Here is a 13121-nt window from a genome sequence, read left to right as displayed (position 1 = left end):
TTTGAATATAGAACACTTTACTTTCAGATAAAACTCAAAAACCAATTTTTAATAACTGTAAAATATCAAGCAAAATGATTATCTTATGATTATTATTTCTGATTCAGGTAGGGCAAAATGTTCTGAATTTATACCCTCATGTCAATTTCAGTTTGAAAATGTAAGACTTGAAGGCATAAAAACTGGTGCCTTTTCTTCATACATGGAGACTAACCTCTCTCTCTCTCTGTTTCTTTTCCACTGTCCCCCTTCTTTCCCTACTTTGCTCTCTCTCTCTTTCTTTTCTGTTTCCCAAAGACTTAAAGTGGTACATAAAGATAGAAAAAGTAAGCTAAAATTAATATAAGCCTAGTAAGAAATACAAGGTAAAGGAAACAACAAAGGATAGCAAAGTTAAAGGGAGAAAGGAATAAGGTTCAGTGCCCAGTTGTAGCCAAAAACTCCCAGGTACTTGTTTGAGGTAGACTGAGAGTGTGGAACTAAGACTTTTTTTTTTTTTTTTTTTTTTTAAAGACTTTTTTTTTTATTTTTTATTTATTTATTTTTTTTAAATATTAAATTTTATTTTTATATTCCCCCATACAATTGCAAACGCCCCATTCTGACCCCAATCCTTCCCCTCCCGCCCCCCACCCCCCAACAAGTGTCTCTGGTTCATAGTTTTTTGTTGATTTTGATTTTCACTTTCTTATATTCATTTTCCTGGTCCCTTATTTAAGTTTTCTAGATTCCTGCTATGAGTGAGACCATCCGGTATTTTTCTTTTTCTTTTTGGCTTATTTCGCTGAGCATGATCCCTTCCAGCGCCATCCATGTTGCTGCAAATTGCATGTGTTTATCTTTTTTGAATGCTGAGTAATATTCCATGGTATATATGTACCACATCTTCTTGATCCAGTCATCTATTTTTGGGCATTTGGGTTGTTTCCAAAGCTTAGCTATTGTAAACAGTGCTGCTATAAACATAGGGGTGCAGGTGTTCTTTGGAATTGATGTTTCTGTGTCCTTTGGGTAAATACCTAGGAGTGGAATTGCTGGATCATATGGAAGCTTTATCTTTAGTAGGTCAAGAAATCTCCACACAGCTCTCCATAGTGGTTGGACCAGTTTGCACTCCCACCAACAGTGCACAAGAGTTCCTTTTTCTCCACATCCTCGCCAACATTTGTTGTTGCTAGTTTTTTTAATATGTGCCATTCTCACTGGTGTGAGATGGTATCTCATGGTAGTTTTGATTTGCATTTCCCTGATGACAAGTGATGTTGAACATTTTTTCATATGTCTGTTGGCCATTTGCATTTCCTCTTCAGAGAAGTTTCTTTTTAGCTCTTCTGCCCATTTTTTGACTGGATTATTTTCTTTGTTGTTGCTGAGTCTTATCAGCTCTTTGCAGATTTTTGTGATCAGTGTTGGGTGCAAAAATGTTCTCCCAGTTGGTGGGGTTTCTCTTTGTTTTTGTTATTGTCTCTTTTGCTGTGCAGAAGCTCTTTAATTTGATGTAGTCCCAGCTGTTTATCTTTGCCTTCACTATCACTGCTTTGGGTGATGTGTCTGTAAAGATGTCTTTGATCTGCAAATCCCGTAGTGTTTCGCCTATATTTCCTTCTATGTATTTTATGGTTTCAGGTCTTATGTCTAAAAATATGGAACGCTTCACGAATTTGCGTGTCATCCTTGCGCAGGGGCCATGCTAATCTTCTCTGTATCGTTCCAATTTTAGTATATGTGCTGCCGAAGCGAGCACTGGAACTAAGACTTCTAACTGGCAATGTCAGAAAGTGAATACAATCAGTTTTTCCAAAAGGAAAAATAAGTCAGTCACCTAGGATAATCACCATTTCTTGACAATGAGACCAGAAGGAATTTTTTCTATTCTGGGCCCTCACAGAGGTGATACTATGTATTATAATGAACAAAATCTTTGACAACTTTCTCAGCAATACACAGAGATCATTCTCATGCGGGCACTTTACCATTTGGCAAAAAGTAATTCAGCTCTGCAGGAGGGGAGGTTAGAGAGGTGCTAATTATATAATATGGTCTAAGTGAAATAATTTTTCTTAAAGATTTATTTATTTATTTATACAAGCACTGGGTACAGTCAGAAGCGCGGGAGGGTGAGTGAATTCACCAGAGCCAGAGCGGGAAGCAAAGCAGCCAGACTGACAAAGTACACTGCTGAGGGGAGCAGAGGGCAGCTGGAGAGGTTTGCGCGCCATGTGGAACCCTCACCTGGCAGCTGGGGATCGAACCTGCGCTGCAGAGGCTGAGGGCAGCTTCGCAACCCAGCACTCAACCGCTGCGCCACCGGGGAGGCCCTGAAATAATTCTTAATGACCTATCTTCATTTGAATCATGTAATATCTAAATTGATGGTAAGTTTTACATCCTTTAAGACATTGATTTTCAAACTACAGATCGCATCTATTAGGTACAGTAAAATTAATTCAGTGGGTTGCAAACAAATTTTGAAAAGGAAAAAATAGAAGAGAAAATACAAGATAACAAAATCAGGGTGTCGAGATTTGTTTCCTAGTTTCTTTCAAATGTATGTAGTAGTAGGTCATGAAGCATACTTATTTTCTTACTGTGAGCTAAAAGGTATGAAATAGCTTCCTTGCCTAATTTTGCAGAAGGTATTGCTTGACAGTTAATACTAAGACTATCACCCTTGGTAAATACCTTGAGAACTGCACTTTCGAATTCAGTCATTTACTGGGGCTGGGCGTGGGGGTGTTGAAGTGGGGTTGAGGTGGAGAAAGAAGCATTTGAATACACTGGAAAAATGGAGGTCACTGAGAAGTCCTACTGCTATATAGCAGTACACACCAGGGAAGTAAGAGAATTTCTGGAAGCAAAAGGAAAGCCTGCATAATTAAATACATGGCTTAGTGTGGAGCCTCAGTTATACCCTGGTTAAAAGTTGGGAGTTATCTATCCAAAATAGTAACTTTGGTTCTTTTTACAGGTGATAAACATACTGCAGATCTAGGGATACATAATATGCTGACTGCAGAACTATGATAAAAGCACATCATTTACAATAAAAGAAAAACTATAAAAATGTACCCTTTGTTTCTACAATGTAAGTCTTCCAGATGCCAAAAACAATTTCAATCCTTTATAGTTTGATCAGATTTTACAAACTATAATTTAAAAATTCAACTTGTTCTACTCTCAAAGCTTTAAAACCTTGGTGTGTTGGAGTTCCACAATTAAGATTTCACAGGTGAAATTGTTACATTTTATTCACACCATAATTAAATGCAAGAGGAATAACAACCCAAGAGGTTCTAACATTGCATGCTTTAAATTATCTTCTATCTTTATAAAAAGATGTATTTATTTATCATAAATTATCTTTTTATTGATCTTGTCTTATCCACCATCTATAGGTTCCCTGATGTCAGTATATATATATGGTTGTATATTTTTTAAGAGAGAAAGATTATTGAATAGCTTACTGAAAGTATTATTGTATAATTTATATACAATAGAATTCATCCTGTAGTGTATGTACAATTCTATGAATTTTGACATATATACATTGTGTTGTGTAACCACCATGGAAATCAAGTTATGTAACATTTCCATCACAAGTTATATAACATTTCCAGCACAAAAAAATAGGTTCCCCATGTTCTTTTTCAAATTATTCCTCTTTTGCTGGCCCCAGCCTTTGGCAACTACTGATCTGTTTTGCTCCATATTATAGTGTTGCCTCTTTCAAAGTTAAAATAGAATCCATGCAACATGTAGCCTTTTGAGTCTTATTTTACTCAGCATAATGTTTTTGAGACTCACCATATTGTTGTCTGTGCCAGTAGTTTGTTCCTTTTTAATGATGAGTTGCACTCCTGAACATCTATTTATCTGTTCACCAGTTGATGAACATTTGTAGTCCCCCGCCCCCACCAGTTTTTAGTGGTAATGACTAAAGCAGCTATAAATATTTATATATAGGTGTTTGTGTGGACATATGCCTTCATCTTTCTTGGGCATATACCTGGCTGGAGAACTGCTGAGTCATGTGGTAGATGTAGTCTTGATTTCATAAAGGCAAGCTCTTCTTCTTCTTCTTTTTAAAGATTTATTTATTTATACAAGAACTGGGGTACAGGTCAGAGGCGCGGGAGGGTGAGAGAATTCACCAGAGGCAGAGCAGGGAGCAGAACAGGCAGACGGACCAAAGACACTGCTGAGAGGAGCAGCAGGTAAGACAGGAGAGGTCTGTTGTGTCATGTGGGTTGCTCCCTGGCTGGCCGGGAATCAAACCTGTGCTGCAGAGGCCGTGGACAGCTTCACAGTGCAGCGCTCAACCCGCTGTGCCACCGGGGAGGCTGAAAGCAAGCTCTTCTTGACCATAGTCACTTATGTTTTGTTTTGGCTGAGAATCAAACCTGGAATGACAGGAATCACATTCACGTAAATGGAAAACCACCAATCAGCCTTTAATTTTTTTTTTTTTTTTTTTGGTGGGACCCTTGCTGGCGCTGCAGAGGCTGCGGGCAGCCTCTCAGCCCAGCGCTCAAGCGCTGCGCCACCAGGGGAGGCCCTCAGCCTTTAATCTTAATGAAATTATTATCAGAGAACACAGGAAAATTGACTGAATTTGCCTCCACTCACAGTTACTCTGAATTAGCTGCTAATAAACAGTGAAATACTGAAGGGCAGCAAAAAAGAGTTAAAATAGTTAAGTAAAATGTACTAAATCTATAAATTGAAAGAAAGTGTCTTGAGTAAAGATTAGTGGTGTTTAAAAATCATGCCATGTTTGCTTTTATCTTCCTACTGTGAAGTAGACGATTAATATTTTTAAAGGTGCTCCTTTATGTTAAATAAGTTGATTTTATGTATAAATAAAATAAAAATGACCTGATTGTTTCTGTTTTCAACAACAATCTGTTGTTGCACATAATTTCTGCAAACTAAAGAAACCAATTTTGTATTTATTGTGCTAAGTTTAGCCACTTGAATAGAGACTTGTCAACAAATCTGTCAAATTAGAATTCTGCTTGATCCAGTGTTTCGGTGTATTGTCATAAATAAGAAACCAGTCACAATAAGAAAGTCACATTTTAATAAAAGGTTTTCCATTTGAATTGCCAGTGTATCTTTTTTGTGACTCTGTACCTGTAAGATCGCAGTTATTTTGACTAAGACTCCAGACTCCATTAGTGCAGTGAAAAGCTGTTTTATGTCTTTAGTGTTTAGATGAATCTTCCCACAGAAGCCAGTCTAAAGAAGTGTTGTTCACTGTAGGAATTAGAATTCATATATGCAAAGATTATATGGGTGGTAATTAGCTTTCCATCCATGTGAATAATAATTTGCTTTATTATTAATGTGTTGTGAGGTCTGGCTCACATGAAAAGAATCCCTGTTTTTTAAAAAACTTTTTGTAATGATGATGTGGCTTTTCACACATCACACATTAAATATGCACTGTAGTTGAGGCACCTATTTATGGTCACTGGTGCTTACAAGACTGATTTCAGGGTTATGGAATAAGTCAGATCATACTTGGAAGATAATATTAAACTATCATACAGAGTCACTGAATAGTGCTTATTCAGACAGTACACGAATCATTAAGTCCTAATTAAGTAAATGGGCACTTTTCTCTCTCTATGATCTTATACAAAGTAGGACTATTTGTAGGTTTCATGGATATATAAGAAACTGTTGGAATGTATACCCTGATACTAGATAGGACCCAGGAAAAAATGTAGGAGAAAGGGGAAATGCCATAGATTGAGAAACAGCTTATTCCCTAGAACTCAAATGGATTAACTTTTGCCCAGGAAATATACAACTCTATGCTTTCTGACTCACAGTTCCCTTTAGATATGGCCCAGCCACATCCAGGATCCTTGGCACCTGACCTGAGGAGACACATATGTAGGACTAGAGCTTCCCAGGGGAGAAATGATAGTGTCTTGGACCAGAGAGAGAACAGTGGAGAGGAGAACATTTAAACTGATTAAAGGCCAGATTTACTAATTGATTTTTGGGCTGGACTTGGGAGAAGGTAAAGGCATAAAATAAATACAGATGTTTTCCCTTTTCTTTTGCTTCCGATTTGGTACATATGAGGAGAGGGTGTTGTAGTTTAAAAACCTTCCCAGCTAAATCCAAACTCCTCCTTCTGGCTTCTCCCACTGATCACCTTCTGCCAACTCTCCTAGTGAGAATCACTGCTTTTACAGATATTATGAAGGAAGAGATGCTTAGCATTGCTGATTATACAGGAGCCAAACATAAGAGGCTTTCTCCTTTGCACAACGTGATGATGACCATGTATCATTTACTCTCCCCAGTTAGAATTGTTATGTATGTCGCTGTTCCGAATAATTTTATTCTGTGCAACGACATCTCTCCAGTCCTTTAAACTACTGTATTGAGTAGCATTTTATTGTCACCAATCTCTCTAAAGAATTACACTGTAATAATGATGCAAAAGGACTTTAGTAACTTCAGTTTCCTTATATTCTATTTTAGTGAAAGTCTAGTTAGATTTTATTTTTATTTATTTATTTTTAAGATTTTATTTATTTATTTATACAAGCACTGGGTACAGTCAGAAGCGCGGGAGGGCGAGAGAATTCACCAGAGCCAGAGCAGGTTGCAGAACAGGCAGAAGGACCGAAGCATACTGCTGAGGGGAGCAGTGGGCGCGGCAGGAGAGGTCTGAGCGCCATGTGGGACCCTTGCTGGCGGCCGGCCGGGGATCGAACCGGCGCTGCAGAGGCAGAGGGCAGCTTCATAGCCCAGTGCTCAACCGCTGTGCCACCAGGGGAGGCCCTAGTTAGATTTTAAAAGGCATTATATCTTTGAAATATGTTTCAATCAAATCCCAATGGAAAAAAAAATCACAACAAATCAAGGTTTCAAGTGTAAAATTTTGAATAAATGTTTTATTCTGTTTACTGTTTTATTCCACTTACCTATAAACCAAATGAGGAAAGGAAGAGAAAGAACAGCAAACAACAGGAGGCATGGGTGTTGGGTCAGGTGTGAGATGCTTGGCCTCAGTAACAACCAAGTTATGGTACCTGGAAAGTATGAGGTGGATTTTGACTTCCTTGAAGGTAGAACTTGATTTGATGGCTTAGGTGATGACACTGACCAGCTGACTCCCTGACACTTCCTTTTTCTTGCCTCTGAGGTCCTTCCTCTCTGTAGTTTCAGTTAAGGAATTTTCTACAGCTTGAGGTACCTACTCTCCAAAAACCAGCTAGACAGAAACATTCAATAGAAAACTCTGAAACATGTCTTACTTGGGTTTCATTTTTCTTCTTATGGTCTTAAATTTTTCAGGTATAATCAATTTTTTGTTGTATGAAATTTCCATTTCAGTTAGTGCTTGTCTAAAAAAGCTTTTTAGATCATTTCTAATTTAAACTTGCTAAAGCCAGCTCCTGTTTTACAGAGCATTTGGATGGGAAATTTTTGGTTTGAAGAGTCTTTTTGCAAATTCTTGTTTACATTTGCTGTTGCAGGTGTAACTGAAACTCTAATCCCCTCATTACATTAATATACTCTAAATGAAACCCCTCCCCCCAGTGTTTCTGATATCATTGTACATTTGCAATAGAAAACATATTGTTTCGTGAAACTTTGATGGGAAACTATATAATTTTGTCCATTCCCTGGTGCTGAAAACCTCAGGCAATTTACTTTATACAGCTTTAGTGAGCAATCCCAGAAGGGAACTTGTGTAACTGGGTGTTACTTAGAAAATTCTGACACCAAAAAAGTTTGTTTTTCACTTTGTGCTTAGGAGAGTAAAATCTAATTGCCTTTTAGACCAAAACACAGAAACATGATTTCTTCTCAATTTCAGATGTCTTTTCTGAACTTTAAAAAAAAATTTCAGTACATGTCTACTAGTGCAGGTGAGATCAGAGTATACATGCAGACTTGAGAGAAAGCCATAACTTCCCAGAGACCCTACTGGGAGATTTTACTTTTGCGTGTGAATTATTCAATTCCACAATTTAATATCACAGTTTAACACCTACTCTTCACAAGGCATTGTAGGAGACACGTATGACTAAGAGAAAGACCTGGTCTTTTGGGAGTTCTCACTCTAATGGGGGAGACTGAGGTTTGTACACAGGACTCAGATTAGGGCAACCATGAGAAATGCTTAACATTTCCATTAAGTATCACATATCCTTAGAAATAAATAACTCTTCCATTGAATAATTCATCTATTCATTCAGCAGTATTCAAGACTTAATATGGGTCAGATAGCTGGCCTTCCTAGATTTATTCAATATTTATTCATTCAATATATTTCATTCAAACAGCTAAGCACAGTTCTACTCTCTTTTCCTTAATTTTCTTCCTGAGACTATAATCTTGGAAGGTACTAATGATAGTCAGCCATAGGAAATGTCTTATTGCCATGGAGTCTGATTCAAACCTCTTCATTTCCCCCAATAATCCACAACCCTTGTTTACTTCACTACATGACTGCAATTTTTCCAAGGCAGGGGTCATCTTAATTTAATTCATGTCATATTTTGGTAAAAATGGAAAATTAGGAGACAAATGTTCAGCCTCGTCTAGAGCTCACCACTTACCATCTTCTATATCTTGAGCAAGGCAGTGTCTCTTTTCTGTACTACACCTTTAAAATGAGGACAATATTCTTGACTTTTCAATATTAGAGCAAGGAGTTGTGAAGATTAAATGAAAAATTATAGCTGAAAGCCCCTCATAAACTGTGAAGTCATATGAATGTTTTATTTGCAATTTGCTTAGCACAACAGTGCTAGACATTTGCAAAGAACTTGATAAAGATGATGAAGTTGGTTGGTGTTGAACACTATCAATATACCCAAGAAGTGATATTGAAAATTGGTCTGTTGTGGACTGAATTATTTTTCCCCAAAAATTCATAAGTTGAAGCCTTTGCTCCCAACATGACTCCCAATATGCTAAAAATATAAGATTACAAACACATTTCCAACTATCTCAGCAGAGTGTGGAATTTTTCACAGAAAAAAGATAATAATGTTGAAGCATATCTATGGATTCTTATGAAATCTGCTTCCTGCTTTCTGTTTCCTGTCCTAAATGGGGATTGCCCTGAGAATACCTTATTAAAGAGGTCAAACACACAGGGCCTTAGTCTGATAGGACTGGAGTCTTTAAAAGAAGAGGAAAAGATACCAGGAGTGCTTGCATACAGAAGAAAGGCCATGTGTGATTAAACAGCATGAAGGCAGCCATCTGCAAAGAAGAGAAAGCTCATGAGAAATCAACCATGCCAACACTTTGACCTTGGACTTCCAGCCTCCAAATGTCAGTAATATTTTGCTTTCTTAATGGTTGATGCATCTACACCCAAAATTATCATTCAGATATTTAATTGTTATTAGTTTAAGAAAGGAGCTGTGATATTCCACCTGATCTGCCAATAAACATTTGAAAAGGAAAAAGTTTGGCAGGGTGGTGGTAATGGTAGTGGTGAATGATTGTTTCTTCTATAAAAATATTCTCTATTCTTGAATGATGGTAGAGAGGAAACTCAGTGAAAATGTTGTATATACATATATATATATAAGAAAATAATACTGTGCTTAGAATATTTTGTAGGAATGAAGTCTATTTAAAGTCTAATGTTTAAAGACAGAACTGAAGTAGTTACACATATTTTAGGTTTATTTATTGTAGGAGCAAAATGAGAATGAAAACACACAACATTTTAATACCTTCATACCACCCTTCTCAAGTACCCATGTGTGATGCCAAAACTGGGCTGTCAAGTGACACAGCAAATAACAGTCCATACAAATAAGCACAAAGTTCATCTACACCAATTATTAACCTGAGTTGATATCCAACTCCAACCACTTTCTTTGAAGCAAACTCTGCTATCCTGGGTCTAGATAGAGAACTGATTCTCACAATAGAAAAAGAAACAATGTCTTCAGGTAAAGTAATATTGGTAGGTTTCTCATTTACACACAGGCGCAGTAATCAAACAGTGTAAAACTTTAGCAAAACTTGAGCAAAAGTACCCCATCCTGTGCCTGTCAGTCAATAGTTACAGGCAAAATGTCCAAAGGGAATAAAGCATTCCACTGGCATTAGTAGGCCAATCTTGGCTACTTCTACAAGATACAATGATGGGCAATAAATTTAAACAAGAAGGGACTCAAATGGATTTGCATGGTATTTACTACAAAATGCCTAGTAGCAGTAATTTAAGTTACATTAAATTGCACTCATTTTGGATACACTGATTGCTAATATTATGTGAAGATTTGAAAGCACACACCAAAGATTTCTTCATTGATATACATAAAAATACTGTACATAATTTTTTTTTCCATTTAATGAGCCACACTGCAAGGTCAATTTGGAACTTGCTTGCTGTGCTAAAAATATAAGATTAAAAACACATTTCCAACTATCTCAGCAGAGTGTGGAATTTTTCACAGAAAAAAGATAATAATGTTGAAGCATATCTATGGATTCTTATGAAATCTGTTTCCTGCTTTTTGTTTGCTGTCCTAAATGGGGATTGCCCTGGGAATACCTTATTAAAGTGTATACTTTATATACCTTAATATACTCTCTGGGTTATATTAGCAGCAGGCAAAGTGCACTAACTCTATGAAGTTATGTTTATATAGTCAATGTATCAGGTAGTGATTCAGCTCTGATCTTTTGTTACATAGTGTTGTTAATACTAGGCAGGTGCACCTTTGTTAGTATTTCCTCCTCCTTGGATGACGATCTGAATCAAGTTACTCTGACTAGGCCTCTCTGCTACTACCATGTTATTATCTCTTTGAGCAATGCATGTGTAATTAGTATACTGAAGGAGTTATGTGCAGGAAACTGAGATACTGAAGCAAACTTTTTCACTCCCTTTAAACTTGGTCTCTGAATTTTTCTTCCACACTCCTTGATAAAACATTATAGGGAAGTCCTAGATTTTTTGAGACTCTGAAACAAAGAACAGGCTCATTTGATAATTAAAATCACTATTTGAGTGTAATACTCAAAACTCCATTCCTCATTGGTTTGATATTTCCTCGTTGTCCACTAGCTTGCTCTTGATTCAGATTTGGAGCCTCTACTCATTTTAGTTTTGAAATATTCTGAAATGGGTGTTGGAAAAAAGTCAACTCAAGCATAAAAAAAAAAAAATCCAGTCAACCTCTATGAAATATCAAGCTTTAAACATATAATTTCTTGGTGAACTTTCCAAAGAAAACAAATTATCATCAAATGTAGCTAAGATGCCAATGATTTAAGTTGCTCCTGTTGGGCTGTGAGATATAACCTAGTTAAACTTTGGATGATGCCATTCAAAAATCAAGAAATAGTCTTTTGAATAATTGATATACAGCAGTCTTCCTGGCAATAATTAGATCATGGCCATACTTTAAAATTCTAATTGATTGCATTAATTCCATGTTTTTACTGCATTATTCTAATGCACGTTGTATTTACTTAACAGCATTGTTCCTCCTACATAGCTTAAAGTATAATGCAAATTCCATTTCCCTACCCTTCTCATTTGAATCACCAACTTGGAAACACTTCCTGAGTTCTTTTTATCAGAAAGGTAAAACTTTCCTAGAGGATCCATAGAAGATTTCTGTTTATGTTACGTTAGCCAGACGGTATCACATCACAGTTTGTAGCTGCAGTGGAGACGGAGAAAGTGAGCATTTCACTTTTCTGGTCTCCAGGGTGGAAGTGCATCAGGAAAGTGGGAATGGGGTTTGGTTACCAAGTGACGATGTTTCTCTGGACCAGCTGTCTACTCTGTAATAAGAAAGGTGGTGGTGGCAGTGGGAATGGATTTGGGCATTTCCTTGAACCTAAATTTAGGTATTTGCGTTAGCAAATGGGTGGGTGGGGACATACAAGAAATTATTTTGGCAGAATTACGACCAACATATGCAGGGGTTTAATGCACTTCTCACTCTTCTATTTGTCTTTTCATGTAGCAAACTGCCACACATTTTTAATCCAATATCTTTTTAGAAGAACTCATTCAACAGGAGGCATTTTTACGGCCCTTTGGCTCTGAAAATTAAGAAGAAAGTTTTCAAATTTGGTATCCTTCCACTGACTAAGTCAGGAAATATTTTTGGAAAATAAAAGAACACATCACAGAGAAATAGTGGTAGTATTATTAGTTAATTATAACTTACCCACTGACTGGTAAAATAGTTATATCCCTCCTCTTCCATTTTATGTTACAAATTTATGAAATAATTTTTTGTGATGTTTATTACAGAAAAGGCATATTAGGAAAGAAAAAATGGTTAAAGTTTCATCATTTGAGGCACAGTTTACTTTATCTTAGAAGACATCAGGTGGAAAGTTTTCAGCAGCAAAAAGCAAATGTGCTACTCTAATGACTTAAAAAAGTAAGGTGATTTATTTAATTGGCATAGTGAATGCCTAGGTAGGTTGCAGGAATTACTTCAGGCTATCTTTGCCCCTTCTAAGAAGACTTGGGTCCCACCCCTCCTTTGGGGCCATTTGTAGGCTTGTAGTAAAATTACCAGTTTTAGATCTTATGTACAAGTTCCCACAGAAGAGGATTCTCAAGAGCTAAATGTTCTTTTTTTTAAAAAAAAAATATTTATTTATACAAGAACCAGGGTACAGGCCAGATGCACGGGAGGGTGAGAGGATTCACCGGAGATAGAGCGGGGAACAGGACAGGCAGACTGATGAAATACACTGCTGAGGGGAGCAGCAGGCGAGACAGGAGAGGTCTGCTTCGCCATGTGGGATTCTCAGCGGCCAGCCGGGATAGAACCTGCGCTGCAGAGGCTGAGGACAGCTTCACAGCACTGCGCTGAACCACCTGCACCACCAGGGGAGGCCCAAGAGCTAAATGTTCTTAAAGTGTGGATCCAGGCTGACTTCGCTGGAATTGCTGAAACTTGTTAGGATGAAATTCCCAGGGTCCCTTCAGGCTTGCTCAATCAAAAACGTTGGGGTGGGACCTAGCACCCTGGGGTCCAGCCAGATGTCCTGGTGATCTGAGAGCACTCAAGCTTGAGAACCACTGACTCAGATTATAATTCTAAATGTAGCTGACATTAGAACCATCCATGGAATTTTAAAGCTAC

At 37.4% G+C, this 13121-nt stretch overlaps 1 non-coding gene across 1 annotated transcript; it reads right to left on the bottom strand.

Annotated features, from left to right (window-relative positions):
• Window positions 1-1637: 1637 nt before the first annotated feature.
• On the bottom strand, window positions 1638-1744 carry LOC119253677 (U6 spliceosomal RNA). The gene has a single exon (XR_005127191.1). It is a non-coding gene; the product is annotated as a U6 spliceosomal RNA (small nuclear RNA).
• Window positions 1745-13121: the final 11377 nt, after the last annotated feature.

The sequence above is a fragment of the Talpa occidentalis genome, unplaced genomic scaffold (assembly GCF_014898055.3).
Source record: "Talpa occidentalis isolate TD23 unplaced genomic scaffold, MPIMG_talOcc4v2.1 talOcc4.2, whole genome shotgun sequence".
NCBI lineage: Eukaryota > Metazoa > Chordata > Mammalia > Eulipotyphla > Talpidae > Talpa > Talpa occidentalis.
Note: the sequence above shows the minus strand (reverse complement) of the source record. Positions and strands in the feature narration are given on the sequence as shown.